Source organism: Scyliorhinus torazame, chromosome 5, assembly GCF_047496885.1.
Source record: "Scyliorhinus torazame isolate Kashiwa2021f chromosome 5, sScyTor2.1, whole genome shotgun sequence".
In the NCBI taxonomy this organism is placed as follows: domain Eukaryota; kingdom Metazoa; phylum Chordata; class Chondrichthyes; order Carcharhiniformes; family Scyliorhinidae; genus Scyliorhinus; species Scyliorhinus torazame.
Genome location: NC_092711.1, coordinates 161,299,270 through 161,319,431, shown reverse-complemented (window position 1 = coordinate 161,319,431; position 20,162 = coordinate 161,299,270). Strand labels below are relative to the sequence as shown.

The window sequence follows — 20,162 nt, the reverse complement described above, 5'->3', positions numbered from 1 at the left end:
AATGTTCGTGCCCTGTCTGAAACAGGGGAGTTTGTGTCTGTTCAGCAAACGTGATAGTTTCACTTCAGAAAAAGATCAACATAAACTGGAAACTTCAAATTTTGATCAAAACTTAATTGCGACAAAAAATGTTTTTAACAATTGAAATGAGTTATTTCTATTTACTGATGAATGTCTGCCGGATGTTGCGTTGTGAGTTTCACAGGAGCCACAGTGATCAAGTTGGTGGGTTTTGGAAATTGGAAGTTACACATGAGCAGCTTGTTGGGCTATGTCACCTCACTGTCGATTTCATGTTCCAGCGAACAACAATTGCTGTTGTGATTAGCTAAAGATGTCACTTCTGTTCATTCTAAATATGTAATTTTGTATATTTCTAATTAAACCTGGGAAATAAGAATGAAAGGCGAATGATATACTGTCAGACGGGTTAAAACCTTGTTTGTCAGTTTCCCTGGTTGTCTAGTGGTTAGGATTCGGCGCTCTCACCTTCGCGGCCCGGGTTCAATTCCCGGTCAGGGAATGATGAATTATTTTTGTCCACCAAACTGTTCAACGAAGCTGAATCGCAGTTTCACAGAAAATAGCTCTGCCAGAATCAGTTAAGTGATATTTGTCGTTTCACATCAGAGCTGAAAAAGTCACAAGTGCATCAGGTCGAGAACAAATACAGAGGCAGGAAGAAACGGTCAGTGATTGGCTGCAATGCAAGTGAGAGAGATGTTGACGCATCGCAAATCTGCGTGGTGTTGGGTCAGATGTTATTGCTCTCACAGACAGAAATATCTCCCCGATCTCGGTGCAAATCTCCAACGTGACGACAAGAAAACTTCTCACTGAAATTATTCAGTCCATTGAGGTCACAGGATCTGAATACAACAGAAGAAGCTCAAAGGATGTTCCACTGACTGAGGGATTGTGTAAATGCTGCTCGGAGGTTAAGTGAGCGGGGTATAATCTACCTGCATGTTTCTGAGCCTGTGCTCGGTGTATTGGGAGCTTTGCTCCTGGTTGGAGTGTCCCCGGGATGGGCAGTAACCCGCTGATTGAAGCTGCAGTCCCCGCGTTCGGGTAAAATCCTGCTGCTTGTCCCTCTCTCACCCACTGTAGAGCCAGGCAAGAAATAATCTCATTCAAAAGTTGTGGAAGTGTAAATGTCACAGGGCTGTGAGATGACGTGTTGTGTTAACGTTTAACAACATATCGGAACCAGGAAGCTTTCCTCATAGTTACAGATGAGTACTTTTTAATATTCCTGCCCAGTGTGAAACAGGAGAGTTTGTGTTTGTTCCGCAAACGTGATAGTTTCAGTTCAGAAAAAGATCAACAAAAATTGGAAACTATTCTAATTTTGATCAAAACTTAATTGCGAAAAGGATTAATTATGTTTTCAAAAATTAAAATGAGTTATTTGAAATTACGAATGAATGTACGCCGGGTGACGTGTTGTCAGTTTCACAGGGGCCACAGTGATAAGGTTGGTGGGTTTAGGAAATTGGAATTTACACATGAGCAGCTTTTGGGACTATTTCACCTCACTGTCGATTTCATGTTCCAGCGAACAACAATCGGTGTTGTGATTGGCTGAAGATGTCACTTGTGTTCATTTAAAACATGTAATTTTGTATACTTCTAATGAAAACTCGGAAATCAAAATAAAAGGTGAGTGATATACTGTCAACCCAGGTTACATTTTTTGTCGTTAGTTTCCCTGGTGGTCTAGTGGTTAGGATTCGGCGCTTTCACCGCCGCGGCCCGGGTTCGATTTCCGGTCAGGGAATGATCAATTATTGTTGTCCAGCAGAATGTTCAATGAAACTGAATCGCAGTTTCACAGAAAAGAGCTCTGCCAGAATCAGTTCAGTGACATTTGTTGTTTCAGAGCTGAAAAAGTCACAAGTGCAGCAGGTCGAGAACAAAGACAGGGGCAGGAAGAAACGGACAGTGATTGGCTGCAAAGTGAGAGAGATTATGAAGCAAGCGAAAATTTGAGTGGTATTGGGCCAGATTTTGATGCTCACACGGGCACAATAATCCCCCCCCCCCCCCCCCCCCCCCCAACGCCCGATCAGGGTCCGAATCTCGGGCGTGATGACAAGAAAACTTCGAACTCAAATTATTCAGTCCATTGAGGTCACAGGAGCTGAAGACAACAGAAGAAGCTCAAAGGAAATGATACTCACTGAAGGATTGTGTAAATGCTGCTCGGAGGTTAAGTGAGCGGGGTATAATCTACCTGCATGTTTCTGAGCCTGTGCTCGGTGTATTGGGAGCTTTGGTCCTGGTTACAGTGTCCCCGGGATGGGCAGTTAGCCGCTGATTGAAGCTGCAGTCCCCGCGTTCTGCTGGCAGCGGGTGAATGGAGAATTAGGGTAAAATCCTGCTGCTTGTCCCTCTCTCACCCACTGTGGAGCCGGGGAAGAGAGAAACACATTCCAAAAGTGTAAATGTCACAAGGCTGTGAGATGACGTGTTGTGTTAATGTTTAACAACAAATCGGAACGAGGAAGCTTTACCTCATAATTACAGATGAGTAAGTTTTAATGTTCGTGCCCTGTCTGAAACAGGGGAGTTTGTGTCTGTTCAGCAAACGTGATAGTTTCACTTCAGAAAAAGATCAACATAAACTGGAAACTTCAAATTTTGATCAAAACTTAATTGCGACAAAAAATGTTTTTAACAATTGAAATGAGTTATTTCTATTTACTGATGAATGTCTGCCGGATGTTGCGTTGTGAGTTTCACAGGAGCCACAGTGATCAAGTTGGTGGGTTTTGGAAATTGGAAGTTACACATGAGCAGCTTGTTGGGCTATTTCACCTCACTGTCGATTTCATGTTCCAGCGAACAACAATTGCTGTTGTGATTAGCTAAAGATGTCACTTCTGTTCATTCTAAATATGTAATTTTGTATATTTCTAATTAAACCTGGGAAATAAGAATGAAAGGCGAATGATATACTGTCAGACGGGTTAAAACCTTGTTTGTCAGTTTCCCTGGTTGTCTAGTGGTTAGGATTCGGCGCTCTCACCGCCGCGGCCCGGGTTCAATTCCCGTTCAGGGAACGATGAATTATTATTGTCCACCAAACTATTCAACGAAGCTGAATCGCAGTTTCACAGAAAATAGCTCTGCCAGAATCAGTTAAGTGATATTTGTCGTTTCACATCAGAGCTTAAAAAGTCACAAGTGCATCAGGTCGAGAACAAATACAGAGGCAGGAAGAAACGGTCAGTGATTGGCTGCAATGCAAGTGAGAGAGATGTTGACGCATCGCAAATCTGCGTGGTGTTGGGTCAGATGTTATTGCTCTCACAGACAGAAATATCTCCCCGATCTCGGTGCAAATCTCCAACGTGACGACAAGAAAACTTCTCACTGAAATTATTCAGTCCATTGAGGTCACAGGATCTGAATACAACAGAAGAAGCTCAAAGGATGTTCCACTGACTGAGGGATTGTGTAAATGCTGTTCGGAGGTTAAGTGAGCGGGGTATAATCTACCTGCATGTTTCTGAGCCTGTGCTCGGTGTATTGGGAGCTTTGCTCCTGGTTGGAGTGTCCCCGGGATGGGCAGTAACCCGCTGATTGAAGCTGCAGTCCCCGCGTTCGGGGAAAATCCTGCTGCTTGTCCCTCTCTCACCCACTGTAGAGCCAGGCAAGAAATAATCTCATTCAAAAGTTGTGGAAGTGTAAATGTCACAGGGCTGTGAGATGACGTGTTGTGTTAACGTTTAACAACATATCGGAACCAGGAAGCTTTCCTCATAGTTACAGATGAGTACTTTTTAATATTCCTGCCCAGTGTGAAACAGGAGAGTTTGTGTTTGTTCCGCAAACGTGATAGTTTCAGTTCAGAAAAAGATCAACAAAAATTGGAAACTATTCTAATTTTGATCAAAACTTAATTGCGAAAAGGATTAATTATGTTTTCAAAAATTAAAATGAGTTATTTGAAATTACGAATGAATGTACGCCGGGTGACGTGTTGTCAGTTTCACGGGGGCCACAGTGATAAGGTTGGTGGGTTTAGGAAATTGGAAGTTATACATGAGCAGCTTTTGGGACTATTTCACCTCACTGTCGATTTCATGCTACAGCGAACAACAATCAGTGTTGTGATTGGCTGAAGATGTCACTTGTGTTCATTTTAAACATGTAATTTTGTATACTTCTAATGAAAACTCGGAAATCAAAATAAAAGGTGAGTGATATACTGTCAACCCAGGTTACATTTTTTGTCGTTAGTTTCCCTGGTGGTCTAGTGGTTAGGATTCGGCGCTTTCACCGCCGCGGCCCGGGTTCGATTCCCGGTCAGGGAATGATCAATTGTTGTTGTCCAGCAGAATGTTCAATGAAACTGAATCGCAGTTTCACAGAAAAGAGCTCTGCCAGAATCAGTTCAGTGACATTTGTTGTTTCAGAGCTGAAAAAGTCACAAGTGCAGCAGGTCGAGAACAAAGACAGGGGCAGGAAGAAACGGACAGTGATTGGCTGCAAAGTGAGAGAGATTATGAAGCAAGCGAAAATTTGAGTGGTATTGGGCCAGATTTTGATGCTCACACGGGCACAATAATCCCCCCACGCCCGATCAGGGTCCGAATCTCGGGCGTGATGACAAGAAAACTTCGAACTCAAATTATTCAGTCCATTGAGGTCACAGGAGTTGAATACAACAGAAGAAGCTCAAAGGAAATGATACTCACTGAGGGATTGTGTAAATGCTGCTCGGAGGTTAAGTGAGCGGGGTATAATCTACCTGCATGTTTCTGAGCCTGTGCTCGGTGTATTGGGAGCTTTGGTCCTGGTTACAGTGTCCCCGGGATGGGCAGTTAGCCGCTGATTGAAGCTGCAGTCCCCGCGTTCTGCTGGCAGCGGGTGAATGGAGAATTAGGGTAAAATCCTGCTGCTTGTCCCTCTCTCACCCACTGTGAAGCCGGGCAAGAGAGAAACACATTCCAAACTTGTAAAAGTGTAAATGTCACAAGGCTGTGAGATGACGTGTTGTGTTAATGTTTAACATCAAATCGGAACGAGGAAGCTTTGCCTCATAATTACAGATGAGTAAGTTTTAATGTTCCTGCCCTGTCTGAAACAGGGGAGTTTGTTTATGTTCAGCAAACGTGATAGTTTCACTTCAGAAAAAGATCAACATAAACTGGAAACTTCAAATTTTGATCAAAACTTAATTGCGACAAAAAATGTTTTTAACAATTGAAATGAGTTATTTCTATTTACTGATGAATGTCTGCCGGATGTTGCGTTGTAAGTTTCAAAGGAGCCACAGTGATCAAGTTGGTGGGTTTTGGAAATTGGAAGTTACACATGAGCAGCTTGCTGGGCTATTTCACCTCACTGTCGATTTCGTGGTCCAGCGAACAACAATTGCTGTTGTGATTAGCTTAAGATGTCACTTCTGTTCATTCTAAACATGTAATTTTGTATATTTCTAATTAAAACTGGGAAATAAGAATGAAAGACAAATGATATGCTGTCAGACGGGTTAAAACCCTGTTTGTCAGTATCCCTGGTGGTCTCGTGGTTAGGATTTGGCGCTCTCGCGGCCCCGGTTCAATTCCCGGTCAGGGAATGATGAATTATTATTGTCCACCAAACTATTCAACGAAGCTGAATCGCAGTTTCACAGAAAATAGCTCTGCCAGAATCAGTTAAGTGATATTTGTCGTTTCACATCAGAGCTGAAAAAGTCACAAGTGCATCAGGTCGAGAACAAATACAGAGGCAGGAAGAAACGGTCAGTGATTGGCTGCAGTGCAAGTGAGAGAGGTGTTGACGCAAGCGCAAACCTGCGTGGTATTGGGCCAGATGTTATTGCTCTCACAGACAGAAATATCTCCCCGATCTCGGTGCAAATCTCCAACGTGACGACAAGAAAACTTCTCACTGAAATTATTCAGTCCATTGAGGTCACAGGATCTGAATACAACAGAAGAAGTTCAAAGGATGTTCCACTGACTGAGGGATTGTGTAAATGCTGTTCGGAGGTTAAGTGAGCGGGGTATAATCTACCTGCATGTTTCTGAGCCTGTGCTCGGTGTATTGGGAGCTTTGCTCCTGGTTGGAGTGTCCCCGGGATGGGCAGTAACCCGCTGATTGAAGCTGCAGTCCCCGCGTTCGGGGAAAATCCTGCTGCTTGTCCCTCTCTCACCCACTGTAGAGCCAGGCAAGAAATAATCTCATTCAAAACTTGTGGAAGTGTAAATGTCACAGGGCTGTGAGATGACGTGTTGTGTTAACGTTTAACAACATATCGGAACCAGGAAGCTTTCCTCATAGTTACAGATGAGTACTTTTTAATATTCCTGCCCAGTGTGAAACAGGAGAGTTTGTGTTTGTTCCGCAAACGTGATAGTTTCAGTTCAGAAAAAGATCAACAAAAATTGGAAACTATTCTAATTTTGATCAAAACTTAATTGCGAAAAGGATTAATTATGTTTTCAAAAATTAAAATGAGTTATTTGAAATTACGAATGAATGTACGCCGGGTGACGTGTTGTCAGTTTCACGGGGGCCACAGTGATAAGGTTGGTGGGTTTAGGAAATTGGAAGTTACACATGAGCAGCTTTTGGGACTATTTCACCTCACTGTCGATTTCATGTTACAGCGAACAACAATCGGTGTTGTGATTGGCTGAAGATGTCACTTGTGTTCATTTTAAACATGTAATTTTGTATACTTCTAATGAAAACTCGGAAATCAAAATAAAAGGTGAGTGATATACTGTCAACCCAGGTTACATTTTTTGTCGTTATTATCCCTGGTGGTCTAGTGGTTAGGATTCGGCGCTTTCACCGCCGCGGCCCGGGTTCGATTCCCGGTCAGGGAATGATCAATTGTTGTTGTCTAGCAGAATGTTCAATGAATCGCAGTTTCACAGAAAAGAGCTCTGCCAGAATCAGTTCAGTGACATTTGTTGTTTCAGAGCTGAAAAAGTCACAAGTGCAGCAGGTCGAGAACAAAGACAGGGGCAGGAAGAAACGGACAGTGATTGGCTGCAAAGTGAGAGAGATTATGAAGCAAGCGAAAATTTGAGTGCTATTAGGCCAGATTTTGATGCTCACACGGGCACAATAATCCCCACCCCCCCCCCCCCCCCCCCCCCACGCCCGATCAGGGTCCGAATCTCGGGCGTGATGACAAGAAAACTTCGAACTCAAATTATTCAGTCCATTGAGGTCACAGGAGCTGAAGACAACAGAAGAAGCTCAAAGGAAATGATACTCACTGAGGGATTGTGTAAATGCTGCTCGGAGGTTAAGTGAGCGGGGTATAATCTACCTGCATGTTTCTGAGCCTGTGCTCGGTGTATTGGGAGCTTTGGTCCTGGTTACAGTGTCCCCGGGATGGGCAGTTAGCCGCTGATTGAAGCTGCAGTCCCCGCGTTCTGCTGGCAGCGGGTGAATGGAGAATTAGGGTAAAATCCTGCTGCTTGTCCCTCTCTCACCCACTGTGGAGCCGGGGAAGAGAGAAACACATTCCAAAAGTGTAAATGTCACAAGGCTGTGAGATGACGTGTTGTGTTAATGTTTAACAACAAATCGGAACGAGGAAGCTTTACCTCATAATTACAGATGAGTAAGTTTTAATGTTCGTGCCCTGTCTGAAACAGGGGAGTTTGTGTCTGTTCAGCAAACGTGATAGTTTCACTTCAGAAAAAGATCAACATAAACTGGAAACTTCAAATTTTGATCAAAACTTAATTGCGACAAAAAATGTTTTTAACAATTGAAATGAGTTATTTCTATTTACTGATGAATGTCTGCCGGATGTTGCGTTGTGAGTTTCACAGGAGCCACGGTGATCAAGTTGGTGGGTTTTGGAAATTGGAAGTTACACATGAGCAGCTTGTTGGGCTATTTCACCTCACTGTCGATTTCATGTTCCAGCGAACAACAATTGCTGTTGTGATTAGCTAAAGATGTCACTTCTGTTCATTCTAAATATGTAATTTTGTATATTTCTAATTAAACCTGGGAAATAAGAATGAAAGGCGAATGATATACTGTCAGACGGGTTAAAACCTTGTTTGTCAGTTTCCCTGGTTGTCTAGTGGTTAGGATTCGGCGCTCTCACTTTCGCGGCCCGGGTTCAATTCCCGGTCAGGGAATGATGAATTATTTTTGTCCACCAAACTGTTCAACGAAGCTGAATCGCAGTTTCACAGAAAATAGCTCTGCCAGAATCAGTTAAGTGATATTTGTCGTTTCACATCAGAGCTGAAAAAGTCACAAGTGCATCAGGTCGAGAACAAATACAGAGGCAGGAAGAAACGGTCAGTGATTGGCTGCAATGCAAGTGAGAGAGATGTTGACGCATCGCAAATCTGCGTGGTGTTGGGTCAGATGTTATTGCTCTCACAGACAGAAATATCTCCCCGATCTCGGTGCAAATCTCCAACGTGACGACAAGAAAACTTCTCACTGAAATTATTCAGTCCATTGAGGTCACAGGATCTGAATACAACAGAAGAAGCTCAAAGGATGTTCCACTGACTGAGGGATTGTGTAAATGCTGCTCGGAGGTTAAGTGAGCGGGGTATAATCTACCTGCATGTTTCTGAGCCTGTGCTCGGTGTATTGGGAGCTTTGCTCCTGGTTGGAGTGTCCCCGGGATGGGCAGTAACCCGCTGATTGAAGCTGCAGTCCCCGCGTTCGGGTAAAATCCTGCTGCTTGTCCCTCTCTCACCCACTGTAGAGCCAGGCAAGAAATAATCTCATTCAAAACTTGTGGAAGTGTAAATGTCACAGGGCTGTGAGATGACGTGTTGTGTTAACGTTTAACAACATATCGGAACCAGGAAGCTTTCCTCATAGTTACAGATGAGTACTTTTTAATATTCCTGCCCAGTGTGAAACAGGAGAGTTTGTGTTTGTTCCGCAAACGTGATAGTTTCAGTTCAGAAAAAGATCAACAAAAATTGGAAACTATTCTAATTTTGATCAAAACTTAATTGCGAAAAGGATTAATTATGTTTTCAAAAATTAAAATGAGTTATTTGAAATTACGAATGAATGTACGCCGGGTGACGTGTTGTCAGTTTCACAGGGGCCACAGTGATAAGGTTGGTGGGTTTAGGAAATTGGAATTTACACATGAGCAGCTTTTGGGACTATTTCACCTCACTGTCGATTTCATGTTCCAGCGAACAACAATCGGTGTTGTGATTGGCTGAAGATGTCACTTGTGTTCATTTAAAACATGTAATTTTGTATACTTCTAATGAAAACTCGGAAATCAAAATAAAAGGTGAGTGATATACTGTCAACCCAGGTTACATTTTTTGTCGTTAGTTTCCCTGGTGGTCTAGTGGTTAGGATTCGGCGCTTTCACCGCCGCGGCCCGGGTTCGATTTCCGGTCAGGGAATGATCAATTATTGTTGTCCAGCAGAATGTTCAATGAAACTGAATCGCAGTTTCACAGAAAAGAGCTCTGCCAGAATCAGTTCAGTGACATTTGTTGTTTCAGAGCTGAAAAAGTCACAAGTGCAGCAGGTCGAGAACAAAGACAGGGGCAGGAAGAAACGGACAGTGATTGGCTGCAAAGTGAGAGAGATTATGAAGCAAGCGAAAATTTGAGTGGTATTGGGCCAGATTTTGATGCTCACACGGGCACAATAATCCCCCCCCCCCCCTCCCCCCCACGCCCGATCAGGGTCCGAATCTCGGGCGTGATGACAAGAAAACTTCGAACTCAAATTATTCAGTCCATTGAGGTCACAGGAGCTGAAGACAACAGAAGAAGCTCAAAGGAAATGATACTCACTGAAGGATTGTGTAAATGCTGCTCGGAGGTTAAGTGAGCGGGGTATAATCTACCTGCATGTTTCTGAGCCTGTGCTCGGTGTATTGGGAGCTTTGGTCCTGGTTACAGTGTCCCCGGGATGGGCAGTTAGCCGCTGATTGAAGCTGCAGTCCCCGCGTTCTGCTGGCAGCGGGTGAATGGAGAATTAGGGTAAAATCCTGCTGCTTGTCCCTCTCTCACCCACTGTGGAGCCGGGGAAGAGAGAAACACATTCCAAAAGTGTAAATGTCACAAGGCTGTGAGATGACGTGTTGTGTTAATGTTTAACAACAAATCGGAACGAGGAAGCTTTACCTCATAATTACAGATGAGTAAGTTTTAATGTTCGTGCCCTGTCTGAAACAGGGGAGTTTGTGTCTGTTCAGCAAACGTGATAGTTTCACTTCAGAAAAAGATCAACATAAACTGGAAACTTCAAATTTTGATCAAAACTTAATTGCGACAAAAAATGTTTTTAACAATTGAAATGAGTTATTTCTATTTACTGATGAATGTCTGCCGGATGTTGCGTTGTGAGTTTCACAGGAGCCACAGTGATCAAGTTGGTGGGTTTTGGAAATTGGAAGTTACACATGAGCAGCTTGTTGGGCTATTTCACCTCACTGTCGATTTCATGTTCCAGCGAACAACAATTGCTGTTGTGATTAGCTAAAGATGTCACTTCTGTTCATTCTAAATATGTAATTTTGTATATTTCTAATTAAACCTGGGAAATAAGAATGAAAGGCGAATGATATACTGTCAGACGGGTTAAAACCTTGTTTGTCAGTTTCCCTGGTTGTCTAGTGGTTAGGATTCGGCGCTCTCACCGCCGCGGCCCGGCTTCAATTCCCGTTCAGGGAACGATGAATTATTATTGTCCACCAAACTATTCAACGAAGCTGAATCGCAGTTTCACAGAAAATAGCTCTGCCAGAATCAGTTAAGTGATATTTGTCGTTTCACATCAGAGCTTAAAAAGTCACAAGTGCATCAGGTCGAGAACAAATACAGAGGCAGGAAGAAACGGTCAGTGATTGGCTGCAATGCAAGTGAGAGAGATGTTGACGCATCGCAAATCTGCGTGGTGTTGGGTCAGATGTTATTGCTCTCACAGACAGAAATATCTCCCCGATCTCGGTGCAAATCTCCAACGTGACGACAAGAAAACTTCTCACTGAAATTATTCAGTCCATTGAGGTCACAGGATCTGAATACAACAGAAGAAGCTCAAAGGATGTTCCACTGACTGAGGGATTGTGTAAATGCTGTTCGGAGGTTAAGTGAGCGGGGTATAATCTACCTGCATGTTTCTGAGCCTGTGCTCGGTGTATTGGGAGCTTTGCTCCTGGTTGGAGTGTCCCCGGGATGGGCAGTAACCCGCTGATTGAAGCTGCAGTCCCCGCGTTCGGGGAAAATCCTGCTGCTTGTCCCTCTCTCACCCACTGTAGAGCCAGGCAAGAAATAATCTCATTCAAAAGTTGTGGAAGTGTAAATGTCACAGGGCTGTGAGATGACGTGTTGTGTTAACGTTTAACAACATATCGGAACCAGGAAGATTTCCTCATAGTTACAGATGAGTACTTTTTAATATTCCTGCCCAGTGTGAAACAGGAGAGTTTGTGTTTGTTCCGCAAACGTGATAGTTTCAGTTCAGAAAAAGATCAACAAAAATTGGAAACTATTCTAATTTTGATCAAAACTTAATTGCGAAAAGGATTAATTATGTTTTCAAAAATTAAAATGAGTTATTTGAAATTACGAATGAATGTACGCCGGGTGACGTGTTGTCAGTTTCACGGGGGCCACAGTGATAAGGTTGGTGGGTTTAGGAAATTGGAAGTTATACATGAGCAGCTTTTGGGACTATTTCACCTCACTGTCGATTTCATGCTACAGCGAACAACAATCAGTGTTGTGATTGGCTGAAGATGTCACTTGTGTTCATTTTAAACATGTAATTTTGTATACTTCTAATGAAAACTCGGAAATCAAAATAAAAGGTGAGTGATATACTGTCAACCCAGGTTACATTTTTTGTCGTTAGTTTCCCTGGTGGTCTAGTGGTTAGGATTCGGCGCTTTCACCGCCGCGGCCCGGGTTCGATTCCCGGTCAGGGAATGATCAATTGTTGTTGTCCAGCAGAATGTTCAATGAAACTGAATCGCAGTTTCACAGAAAAGAGCTCTGCCAGAATCAGTTCAGTGACATTTGTTGTTTCAGAGCTGAAAAAGTCACAAGTGCAGCAGGTCGAGAACAAAGACAGGGGCAGGAAGAAACGGACAGTGATTGGCTGCAAAGTGAGAGAGATTATGAAGCAAGCGAAAATTTGAGTGGTATTGGGCCAGATTTTGATGCTCACACGGGCACAATAATCCCCCCACGCCCGATCAGGGTCCGAATCTCGGGCGTGATGACAAGAAAACTTCGAACTCAAATTATTCAGTCCATTGAGGTCACAGGAGCTGAAGACAACAGAAGAAGCTCAAAGGAAATGATACTCACTGAGGGATTGTGTAAATGCTGCTCGGAGGTTAAGTGAGCGGGGTATAATCTACCTGCATGTTTCTGAGCCGGTGCTCGGTGTATTGGGAGCTTTGCTCCTGGTTGGAGTGTCCCCGGGATGGGCAGTTAGCCGCTGATTGAAGCTGCAGTCCCCGCGTTCTGCTGGCAGCGGGTGAATGGAGAATTAGGGTAAAATCCTGCTGCTTGTCCCTCTCTCACCCACTGTGGAGCCGGGGAAGAGAGAAACACATTCCAAAAGTGTAAATGTCACAAGGCTGTGAGATGACGTGTTGTGTTAATGTTTAACAACAAATCGGAACGAGGAAGCTTCACCTCATAATTACAGATGAGTAAGTTTTAATGTTCGTGCCCTGTCTGAAACAGGGGAGTTTGTGTCTGTTCAGCAAACGTGATAGTTTCACTTCAGAAAAAGATCAACATAAACTGGAAACTTCAAATTTTGATCAAAACTTAATTGCGACAAAAAATGTTTTTAACAATTGAAATGAGTTATTTCTATTTACTGATGAATGTCTGCCGGATGTTGCGTTGTGAGTTTCACAGGAGCCACGGTGATCAAGTTGGTGGGTTTTGGAAATTGGAAGTTACACATGAGCAGCTTGTTGGGCTATTTCACCTCACTGTCGATTTCATGTTCCAGCGAACAACAATTGCTGTTGTGATTAGCTAAAGATGTCACTTCTGTTCATTCTAAATATGTAATTTTGTATATTTCTAATTAAACCTGGGAAGTAAGAATGAAAGGCGAATGATATACTGTCAGACGGGTTAAAACCTTGTTTGTCAGTTTCCCTGGTTGTCTAGTGGTTAGGATTCGTCGCTCTCACCTCCGCGGCCCGGGTTCAATTCCCGGTCAGGGAATGATGAATTATTTTTGTCCACCAAACTGTTCAACGAAGCTGAATCGCAGTTTCACAGAAAATAGCTCTGCCAGAATCAGTTAAGTGATATTTGTCGTTTCACATCAGAGCTTAAAAAGTCACAAGTGCATCAGGTCGAGAACAAATACAGAGGCAGGAAGAAACGGTCAGTGATTGGCTGCAATGCAAGTGAGAGAGATGTTGACGCATCGCAAATCTGCGTGGTGTTGGGTCAGATGATATTGCTCTCACAGACAGAAATATCTCCCCGATCTCGGTGCAAATCTCCAACGTGACGACAAGAAAACTTCTCGCTGAAATTATTCAGTCCATTGAGGTCACAGGATCTCAATACAACAGAAGAAGCTCAAAGGATGTTCCACTGACTGAGGGATTGTGTAAATGCTGCTCGGAGGTTAAGTGAGCGGGGTATAATCTACCTGCATGTTTCTGAGCCGGTGCTCGGTGTATTGGGAGCTTTGCTCCTGGTTGGAGTGTCCCCGGGATGGGCAGTTAGCCGCTGATTGAAGCTGCAGTCCCCGCGTTCTGCTGGCAGCGGGTGAATGGAGAATTAGGGTAAAATCCTGCTGCTTGTCCCTCTCTCACCCACTGTGGAGCCGGGGAAGAGAGAAACACATTCCAAAAGTGTAAATGTCACAAGGCTGTGAGATGACGTGTTGTGTTAATGTTTAACAACAAATCGGAACGAGGAAGCTTTACCTCATAATTACAGATGAGTAAGTTTTAATGTTCGTGCCCTGTCTGAAACAGGGGAGTTTGTGTCTGTTCAGCAAACGTGATAGTTTCACTTCAGAAAAAGATCAACATAAACTGGAAACTTCAAATTTTGATCAAAACTTAATTGCGACAAAAAATGTTTTTAACAATTGAAATGAGTTATTTCTATTTACTGATGAATGTCTGCCGGATGTTGCGTTGTGAGTTTCACAGGAGCCACAGTGATCAAGTTGGTGGGATTTGGAAATTGGAAGTTACACATGAGCAGCTTGTTGGGCTATTTCACCTCACTGCCGATTTCATGTTCCAGCGAACAACAATTGCTGTTGTGATTAGCTAAAGATGTCACTTCTGTTCATTCTAAATATGTAATTTTGTATATTTCTAATTAAACCTGGGAAATAAGAATGAAAGGCGAATGATATACTGTCAGACGGGTTAAAACCTTGTTTGTCAGTTTCCCTGGTTGTCTAGTGGTTAGGATTCGGCGCTCTCACCGCCGCGGCCCGGGTTCAATTCCCGGTCAGGGAATGATGAATTATTATTGTCCACCAAACTATTCAACGAAGCTGAATCGCAGTTTCACAGAAAATAGCTCTGCCAGAATCAGTTAAGTGATATTTGTCGTTTCACATCAGAGCTTAAAAAGTCACAAGTGCATCAGGTGGAGAACAAATACAGAGGCAGGAAGAAACGGACAGTGATTGGCTGCAAAGTGAGAGAGATTATGAAGCAAGCGAAATTTTGAGTGGTATTGGGCCAGATTTTGATGCTCACACAGGCACAATAATCCCCCCCCCCCGCCCCCCCCCCCCCCCCCCCCCCCCACGCCCGATCAGGGTCCGAATCTCGGTCGTGATGACAAGAATACTTCGAACTCAAATTATTCAGTCCATTGAGGTCACAGGAGCTGAATACAACAGAAGAAGCTCAAAGGAAATGATACTCACTGAGGGATTGTGTAAATGCTGCTCGGAGGTTAAGTGAGCGGGGTATAATCTACCTGCATGTTTCTGAGCCTGTGCTCGGTGTATTGGGAGACTTGCTCCTGGTTACAGTGTCCCCGGGATGGGCAGTTAGCCGCTGATTGAAGCTGCAGTCCCCGCGTTCTGCTGGCAGCGGGTGAATGGAGAATTAGGGTAAAATCCTGCTGCTTGTCCCTCTCTTACCCACTGTGAAGCCGGGCAAGAGAGAAACACATTCCAAAAGTGTAAATGTCACAAGGCTGTGAGATGACGTGTTGTGTTAATGTTTAACAACAAATCGGAACGAGGAAGCTTTGCCTCATAATTACAGATGAGTAAGTTTTAATGTTCGTGCCCTGTCTGAAACAGGGGGGGTTGTTTATGTTCAGCAAACGTGATAGTTTCACTTCAGAAAAAGATCAACATCAACTGGAAACTTCACATTTTGATCAAAACTTAATTGCGACAAAAAATGTTTTTAACAATTGAAATGAGTTATTTCTATTTACTGATGAATGTCTGCCGGATGTTGCGTTGTAAGTTTCACAGGAGCCACAGTGATCAAGTTGGTGGGTTTTGGAAATTGGAAGTTACACATGAGCAGCTTGCTGGGCTATTTCACCTCACTGTCGATTTCGTGGTCCAGCGAACAACAATTGCTGTTGTGATTAGCTTAAGATGTCACTTCTGTTCATTCTAAACATGTAATTTTGTATATTTCTAATTAAAACTGGGAAATAAGAATGAAAGACAAATGATATACTGTCAGACGGGTTAAAACCCTGTTTGTCAGTATCCCTGGTGGTCTCGTTGTTAGGATTTGGCGCTCTCGCGGCCCCGGTTCAATTCCCGGTCAGGGAATGATGCTTTATTGTTGTCCACCAAACCGTTCAACGAAGCTGAATCGCAGTTTCACAGGAAAGAGCTCTGCCAGAATCAGAAAAGTGATATTTGTCGTTTCACATCAGAGCTGAAAAAGTCACAAGTGCATCAGGTCGAGAACAAATACAGAGGCAGGAAGAAACGGTCAGTGATTGGCTGCAGTGCAAGTGGGAGAGATGTTGACGCAAGCGCAAACCTGCGTGGTATTGGGCCAGATGTTATTGCTCTCACAGACAGAAATATCTCCCCGATCTGGGTGCAAATCTCCAACGTGATGACAAGAAAACTTCTCACTGAAATTTTTCAGTCCATTGAGGTCACAGGATCTGAATACACCTAAAGAAGCTCAAAGGATGTTCCACTGACTGAGGAATTGTGTAAATGCTGCTCGGAGGTTAAGTGAGCGGGGTATAATCTACCTGCATGTTGCTGAGCCTGTGCTCGGTGTATTGGGAGCTTTGCTCCTGGTTGGAGTGTCCCCGGGATGGGCAGTAACCCGCTGATTGAAGCTGCAGTCCCCGCGTTCGGGTAAAATCCTGCTGCTTGTCCCTCTCTCACCCACTGTAGAGCCAGGCAAGAAATAATCTCATTCAAAACTTGTGGAAGTGTAAATGTCACAGGGCTGTGAGATGACGTGTTGTGTTAACGTTTAACAACATATCGGAACCAGGAAGCTTTCCTCATAGTTACAGATGAGTACTTTTTAATATTCCTGCCCAGTGTGAAACAGGAGAGTTTGTGTTTGTTCCGCAAACGTGATAGTTTCAGTTCAGAAAAAGATCAACAAAAATTGGAAACTATTCTAATTTTGATCAAAACTTAATTGCGAAAAGGATTAATTATGTTTTCAAAAATTAAAATGAGTTATTTGAAATTACGAATGAATGTACGCCGGATGACGTGTTGTCAGTTTCACAGGGGCCACAGTGATAAGGTTGGTGGGTTTAGGAAATTGGAAGTTACACATGAGCAGCTTTTGGGACTATTTCACCTCACTGTCGATTTCATGTTACAGCGAACAACAATCGGTGTTGTGATTGGCTGAAGATGTCACTTGTGTTCATTTTAAACATGTAATTTTGTATCCTTCTAATGAAAACTCGGAAATCAAAATAAAAGGTGAGTGATATACTGTCAACCCAGGTTACATTTTTTGTCGTTAGTTTCCCTGGTGGTCTAGTGGTTAGTATTCGGCGCTTTCACCGCCGCGGCCCGGTTCGATTCCCGGTTAGGAAATGATCAATTATTGTTGTCCAGCAGAATGTTCAATGAAGCTGAATCGCAGTTTCACAGAAAAGAGCTGTGCCAGAATCAGTTCAGTGACATTTGTCGTTTCACATCAGAGCTGAAAAAGTCACGAGTGCAGCAGGTGGAGAACAAATACAGAGGCAGGAAGAAACGGACAGTGATTGGCTGCAAAGTGAGAGAGATTATGAAGCAAGCGAAATTTTGAGTGGTATTGGGCCAGATTTCGATGCTCACACAGGCACAATAATCCCCCCCTCCCCCCCCCCCCCCCCCCCCCCCCCCCCACGCCCGATCAGGGTCCGAATCTCGGGCGTGATGACAAGAAAACTTCGAACTCAAATTATTCAGTCCATTGAGGTCACAGGAGCTGAATACAACAGAAGAAGCTCAAAGGAAATGATACTCACTGAGGGATTGTGTAAATGCTGCTCGGAGGTTAAGTGAGCGGGGTATAATCTACCTGCATGTTTCTGAGCCTGTGCTCGGTGTATTGGGAGCTTTGGTCCTGGTTACAGTGTCCCCGGGATGGGCAGTTAGCCGCTGATTGAAGCTGCAGTCCCCGCGTTCTGCTGGCAGCGGGTGAATGGAGAATTAGGGTAAAATCCTGCTGCTTGTCCCTCTCTCACCCACTGTGAAGCCGGGCAAGAGAGAAACACATTCCAAAAGTGTAAATGTCACAAGGCTGTGAGATGACGTGTTGTGTTAATGTTTAACAACAAATCGGAACGAGGAAGCTTTGCCTCATAATTACAGATGAGTAAGTTTTAATGTTCGTGCCCTGTCTGAAACAGGGGGGGTTGTTTATGTTCAGCAAACGTGATAGTTTCACTTCAGAAAAAGATCAACATCAACTGGAAACTTCACATTTTGATCAAAACTTAATTGCGACAAAAAATGTTTTTAACAATTGAAATGAGTTATTTCTATTTACTGATGAATGTCTGCCGGATGTTGTGTTGTAAGTTTCACAGGAGCCACAGTGATCAAGTTGGTGGGTTTTGGAAATTGGAAGTTACACATGAGCAGCTTTTGGGACTATTTCACCTCACTGTCGATTTCATGTTCCAGCGAACAACAATCGGTGTTGTGATTAGCTTAAGATGTCACTTCTGTTCATTCTAAACATGTAATGTTGTATATTTTCTAATTAAAACTGGGAAATAAGAATGAAAGGCGAATGATATACTGTCAGACGGGTTAAAACCCTGTTTGTCAGTTTCCCTGGTGGTCTAATGGTTAGGATTCGGCCCGTTCACCGCCGCGGCCCGGGTTCAATTCCCGGTGAGGGAATGATGCTTTATTGTTGTCCGCCAAACCGTTCAACGAAGCTGAATCGCAGTTTCACAGAAAAGAGCTCTGCCAGAATCAGTTCAGTGACATTTGTCGTTTCACATCAGAGCTGAAAAAGTCACAAGTGCAGCAGGTGGAGAACAAAGACAGGGGCAGGAAGAAACGGACAGTGATTGGCTGCAAAGTGAGAGAGATTATGAAGCAAGCGAAAATTTGAGTGGTATTGGGCCAGATTTTGATGCTCACACAGACACAATAATCCCCCCCCCCCCCCGATCAGGGTCCGAATCTCGGGCGTGATGACAAGAAAACTTCGAACTCAAATTATTCAGTCCATTGAGGTCACAGGAGCTGAATACAACAGAAGAAGCTCAAAGGAAATGATACTCACTGAGGGATTGTGTAAATGCTGCTCGGAGGTTAAGTGAGCGGGGTATAATCTACCTGCATGTTTCTGAGCCTGTGCTCGGTGTATTTGGAGCTTTGCTCCTGGTTGGAGTGTCCCCGGGATGGGCAGTTAGCCGCTGATTGAAGCTGCAATTCCCCACGTTCTGCTGGCAGCGGGTGAATGGAGAATTAGGGTAAAATCCTGCTGCTTGTCCCTCTCTCACCCACTGTGGAGCCGGGGAAGAGAGAAACACCTTCCAAAAGTGTAAATGTCACAAGGCTGTGAGATGACGTGTTGTGTTAATGTTTAACAACAAATCGGAATGAGGAAGCTTTGCCTCCTAATTACAGATGAGTAAGTTTTAATGTTCCTGCCCTGTCTGAAACAGGGGAGTTTGTTTATGTTCAGCAAACGTGACAGTTTCACTTCAGAAAAAGATCAACATAAACTGGAAACTTCAAATTTTGATCAAAACTTAATTGCGACAAAAAATGTTTTTAACAACTAAAATGAGTTATTTCTATTTACTGATGAATGTCCGCCGGATGTTGTAAGTTTCACAGGAGCCACAGTGATCAAGTTGGTGGGTTTTGGAAATTGATAGTTACACATGAGCAGCTTGTTGGGCTATCTCACCTCACTGTCGATTTCGTGTTCCAGCGAACAACAATTGCTGTTGTGATTGTCTGACGATTTCACTTCTGTTCATTCTAAATATGTAATTTTGTATATTTCTAATTAAAACTGGGAAATAAGAATGAAAGGCGAATTATATACTGTCAGACGGATTAAAACCCTGTTTGTCAGTTTCCCTGGTAGTCTAGTGGTCAGGATTCGGCGCTCTCACCGCCGCGGCCCGGGTTCAATTCCCGGTCAGGGAACGATGCTTTATTGTTGTCCACCAAACCGTTCAACGAAGCTGAATCGCAGTTTCACAGAAAAGAGCTCTGCCAGAATCAGTTAAGTGATATTTGTCGTTTCACATCAGAGCTGAAAAAGTCAGGTCGAGAACAAATACAGAGACAGGAAGAAACGGACAGTGATTGGCTGCAAGTGAGAGAAATGTTGACGCAAGCGCAAATCTGCGTGTTATTGGGCCAGATTTTGTTGCTCACACCGACACAATTATCCTCCAGATCAGGGTCCGAATCTCGGGCGTGATGAAAAGAAAACTTCGAACTGAAATAATTCAGTCCATTGAGGCCACAGGAGCTGAATACAACAGAAGAAGCTCAAAGGAAGGGCCACTCACTGAGGGATTGTGTAAATGCTGCTCGGAGGTTAAGTGAGCGGGGTATAATCTACCTGCATGTTTCTGAGCCTGTGCTCGGTGTATTGGGAGCTTTGCTCCTGGTTGGAGTGTACCCGGGATGGGCAGTAACCGGCTGATTGAAGCTGCAGTCCCCGCGTTCTGCTGGCAGCAAGTGAATGGAGAGTTCGGGTAAAATCCTGCTGCTTGTCC

General features: G+C 43.8%; 8 non-coding genes across 8 annotated transcripts; all 8 read left to right on the top strand.

The window, feature by feature from the left end:
- The first annotated feature begins 1,708 nt into the window (after positions 1-1,708).
- Positions 1,709-1,780, top strand: trnae-uuc (transfer RNA glutamic acid (anticodon UUC)). Its single transcript has one exon. It is a non-coding gene; the product is annotated as a tRNA-Glu (tRNA).
- Positions 1,781-2,993: 1,213 nt separating this feature from the next.
- Positions 2,994-3,065, top strand: trnae-cuc (transfer RNA glutamic acid (anticodon CUC)). The gene has a single exon. It is a non-coding gene; the product is annotated as a tRNA-Glu (tRNA).
- Positions 3,066-4,250: 1,185 nt separating this feature from the next.
- Positions 4,251-4,322, top strand: trnae-uuc (transfer RNA glutamic acid (anticodon UUC)). Its single transcript has one exon. It is a non-coding gene; the product is annotated as a tRNA-Glu (tRNA).
- Positions 4,323-6,776: 2,454 nt separating this feature from the next.
- Positions 6,777-6,848, top strand: trnae-uuc (transfer RNA glutamic acid (anticodon UUC)). Its single transcript has one exon. It is a non-coding gene; the product is annotated as a tRNA-Glu (tRNA).
- Positions 6,849-9,314: 2,466 nt separating this feature from the next.
- Positions 9,315-9,386, top strand: trnae-uuc (transfer RNA glutamic acid (anticodon UUC)). Its single transcript has one exon. It is a non-coding gene; the product is annotated as a tRNA-Glu (tRNA).
- A 2,466-nt stretch (positions 9,387-11,852) lies between these two features.
- trnae-uuc (transfer RNA glutamic acid (anticodon UUC)) lies at positions 11,853-11,924 on the top strand. The gene has a single exon. It is a non-coding gene; the product is annotated as a tRNA-Glu (tRNA).
- A 2,462-nt stretch (positions 11,925-14,386) lies between these two features.
- On the top strand, positions 14,387-14,458 carry trnae-cuc (transfer RNA glutamic acid (anticodon CUC)). Its single transcript has one exon. It is a non-coding gene; the product is annotated as a tRNA-Glu (tRNA).
- A 5,051-nt stretch (positions 14,459-19,509) lies between these two features.
- Positions 19,510-19,581, top strand: trnae-cuc (transfer RNA glutamic acid (anticodon CUC)). The gene has a single exon. It is a non-coding gene; the product is annotated as a tRNA-Glu (tRNA).
- The last annotated feature ends 581 nt before the right edge of the window (positions 19,582-20,162 follow it).